Here is a 4398-nt window from a genome sequence, read left to right as displayed (position 1 = left end):
GGGAGTATATAATATTATATTCCTACTGCATGCATTACCAGTAAATTAATTAATTGAAAAAATGCCTTAATATACTGATCGATCTCTTTAAACAAGAAATCCCATCGCCATGCAAATACACCCACAGCTGTCAAAGAATAGAAAATAATTAAACAAGTAGCTCGATAAACACATCAGCTAAATTCTGGAATCAATAACATTTATTCCTCTAAGTTGCAATGAATGTAATCTTGGAATTCTCAAATACTCTAAATAGAGTAATACACCAACAGCCCATTCCTTTCACTAATTAAAATTCCATATGGTAAGCTGTCTCCACACACACACTTGTACCTATATGCCTCTCTCTCTCTATATATATATGTATAGGATATTAATTTCATAGAATGAGACATCTGGTACCCCATGTGCCCATCTCAACATACTTCACTTAAATCTCTCTGCATTTTGATCAGAGCTTGTTAAATTTACTCAAAGAAGACAAACAATGGCCAATCAAACTGAGAAACCTTTTTGCACTTATGCAGAACTTCGACAAAATCAAAGCGGAACTAAAATGTCTGTTTCCAAGTAATTAATAATATTCAAGATTTGTGTTAGAGATACCCAATGTTAAGGGATCAAGAATCACGGATATAGATATCGATATTACTGATAAACATGAATTAATTAAGTTATGTAAGCTAGACTAATGACGATTAAAATAATGAAAAGAGGTATAATTCTTGTTAAACCCTAGGTGGAATAGCCTTTGTTTGGTACCCAAAATCAACTAGTTTGGTATTCAAGTATATTAATAAACTAAAGTACCCTTTATTTGACTATAGTTTACTCAACAGCTAGTCGCTAGGGTTTGCTTAATTAGGGTTCCCAAATATTCCTTAATTAATTCTTTATCCTGCACCTAGATCTCTATTGCATCTCTCTCTCTCTCTTCTCTCTCACACACACACATATGTATATAAAAATGACAATAATTTACACAGAGGAAGAGACAAAAGGCGCGAAGTTAGCGCCTAAGAGTGATGATGCAACAATATTCGGTTTTGTGGAATAGAAAAGGGTATGTTTAGAGAATAGTTAAATGGGGTTGATTCCTTGGCAAATTTGGAAGGATTTGAGAGGGGAAAAAGCGAAAGAAGAGAACACAAGTGCATGGAGTTATGTCGCAGAAAACAGATGATAATATTAATTGATGGATAATAAAACCAAAGGAAAAGGGAATCCATGTTGTCTTCTCTCTGACTCATCCATCTCAAAACTCAACTCTCTGTCTTTCTTCTTGGATTCTTGCCTTTTTACAAAACCACCACTTTGTCAGTGAGGTTTTTTTCAGTCTGCGTCCATCTCACCCTTCTTATATTCACTTGTACTTCAAATTAATTAAATCCCTCTCTCTCTCTCTCTCTCTCTCTCTCTCTCTCTCTCTCTCTCTCTCTCTCTCCTAGTATTACATTAAATGGTGAATTGAAAGAAAATGGTCCTTAGGACATGCCTCAAGTAGCTAGACATGCAATTAAGATGGAATGAGGAATATTGGCAGACTTTGATCTCGGTGAAGGAAGAAGAAGTAATACTTCAATTGAGATATTTGGTATACAATTAATTTAGCTCTACTATATATACCATGTGAAAAAGTTTTGTATAAGAAATTTGGATCTTACTAGCTGGAATATATACAAGAAAAATCACTCTAATATTTTCTAGATATAAAATCACTCTAATATTAATTACTCTCTAGCTCCCACATATAGCCAAAGTTACTCGAGAGTAGTTTCAATCTACTCACATGTATCATCGACATAGAATAGAATCTTGTCCTCTTCTAAACATTTTTCGCATCACGAAATTGTTCTTACACACATCATTTTGACAAAGTTGAACTTAATTTCCCAGGGGACAAAAGGCATGAACACAAGAGTACTATGCCGCACATATATATATTCATCAATCATGTCAAGGGATAATCAATATCACATATCTCATCTTTAATTTCCACTCCAATTGCAAAGACATAAAGAAAAAAAAGAAAACTAACTAATTAACTCTATACATAGTATATGCTTTAATAATTTCGAATATAGATTAGTAATTGTTCATTTACTTGTACAAACTTCAAATTCGATAAGAATTCAAGCAAGAAAATTAAAGTCATAGTACTCTTCAAGAAATCGAAGAGGCCCTCGCCATCTAAACCAAAAATAACGAAGAGAAGAAACACATACAAACTAAATTAAGCAAAGTATTTCAATTCTTTTCCTTTTTTCTTTTTTCTCCCATCGTTTCACTTCACCTTTGGCGCATCGCCGAGCCTGAGCTCGAGATCCAATTCGTCGCCGGCACCGGCTGAGCAGAGCTTCAACACCTCGGGTTGAGGAAGACATCTCTCAACCGCACCCAACTTGGGCAAGAAACTCAAGGGTGGCTTCGCCTCATCGATCCTCCTCCTCTTACAACTAGCGACTTCCTCGTCACTAGATGTGTTCGTCGCCTGCCTCTGGCGACGGACCAGATTCAAGCTCATCGACAAATCCTCCGTCACGCAGTCTTCCTTCTCAACCCTAGAATCGGGATGATCAGCCGGTTTCTTCTCGTCCACGGCACGATCCCGTTTCTCGGAGAGGAAACTCGACCACGACGGAGGATCGCCTTTCTCAACGTTGGAAGAGAAGAAACGAAGGGTTGATGTATTCTTCTCCTCAGTAGTAGGAGGAGAAGAAACCCTAATCACGTGAGAAAGGGGGGGAAACGGGGTTAGGGTTATTGTACAAGAAGGAACATATCTGAGATGATGAGTATGGCACTGCAGCATCCAAGGATGTACAAGGATTCAAAGCATGGTTTTGAGGTACAACCTCGGCTGCGGTATTAGGGTTTGGAGATTGCTTCAATCGAGCCCTATCTCGCCTATGGACATTCATGTGGCCTCCGAGAGCTTGAGCTGACCTAAAATCTCTTCTGCAGAAGCTGCAAGAGTAAGATCTAGGCGGCCACACGCAGCCTCCGAGGGCCCCGGCCGCGTCTTCTGCGAAGGCCTGCTCCTCCCAAGAGTCGCCGTAGGCCGCCATACGAGGGTTTAATTCGGCTTTCGACTTAGCCCACATCCAATATCTTGCCTCCTCCATTCCTTGAGAGCTCAAGGAATTGAAAACCTAATTTCTTGGCGCAGGGAGAGATGATGATAGAGTGGTTTAATATTGGATTATGATGGGGAGTCTACATCCGGTTTTAATGAGGAGGAAATTAAGGTCTCAACATAGGAATCTATGAGAAATTGAGATGGAGTAATGAGCTCAAAATGAGCAGATTTTGGCTTTGTACGTCTAAGAGAATGGAAGGTAATTAAGCAGTACTCACCTCCAATTTTGGCTTTTTTCATGCAAGCTATTTTTTTTTTTTTTTAAGAATAAAATTGTATTTTCAAGAGACAAAATCACTGTGGATACCTACATAAATATAATTTCTTGGATTGGTAATATACTATATTCATTGTGGTGGTCCCGGAAAGACTCTTGCTTTGTGTGGAAAATATTGCATACAATTAAACTCAGATATGATGATGTGTTGATTGGAATTTGATTAGACTCTTGTTACATTGTTATGCTTATCATTTATGTCTTCCCTAGCTCTTACCATGCATGGTTAAGATTCACGTTTTATTTTATTTTAATAACAATACTTAGGTAAGAACATATCCATACCCCGTATTTATACATACTTACGTACCTGTATTTTATTTTTGAACACTATTCTACACATAATTTAGATACTTATACTTATTTACTCACTATTTATTTAACAATATCTTTAATGTGAGACAATTTTTCTACTATAAATACTCCAAATAAGTTACTAATTTTTATTAAAATATGTAATTTGGAAGCACCTAGCTATCTATATTTATGGGGACGAAGAGAGTATAAAAGATTGAGAGAAATTCCAATACTTGATATCTCTCGAATTTAAATCTCATGCATGCGTGTCTCCTTCAATATATATATATATATATATATATATATATAGGGGAGGTCGGGAGGGCTAGGGTATAAACACTTCTTAACTCATAAAATACGAATTACTTAAAATGTATGAATTCTATATTAGAATATGCATGTATGAATAATAAATGTATGAATTACGAAAAAAAAATTTTTTGTTATCATTGAGATTCGAACTCGGGAACATGAATTCATCCAATAAGGTGATGAATTAATCGTAGATCTTAATGATCTAAGAGTTGAAAATAGTTCCTATTTTATATTCGTGTTTTTATTTAGTTCACCCATATATATATGTATTGTTTTTTATTCTCTTGTATTTTTTTCACTTAAATTAAATTTGGTTGGGTTTAGGAATTTAGTTATCTTCTAAAAGTTGACATGGCACGGCCACATCAGC

General features: G+C 36.1%; 1 pseudogene; it reads right to left on the bottom strand.

Moving 5' to 3' along the window:
• Positions 1–2061: 2061 nt before the first annotated feature.
• LOC131022550 (zinc finger protein 10-like) lies at positions 2062–3383 on the bottom strand (annotated as a pseudogene).
• Positions 3384–4398: the final 1015 nt, after the last annotated feature.

The sequence above is a fragment of the Salvia miltiorrhiza genome, chromosome 4, assembly GCF_028751815.1.
Source record: "Salvia miltiorrhiza cultivar Shanhuang (shh) chromosome 4, IMPLAD_Smil_shh, whole genome shotgun sequence".
In the NCBI taxonomy this organism is placed as follows: domain Eukaryota; kingdom Viridiplantae; phylum Streptophyta; class Magnoliopsida; order Lamiales; family Lamiaceae; genus Salvia; species Salvia miltiorrhiza.
The sequence above is the reverse complement of the archived record's forward strand: the minus strand, read 5'-3'. Positions and strand labels throughout refer to the sequence as shown.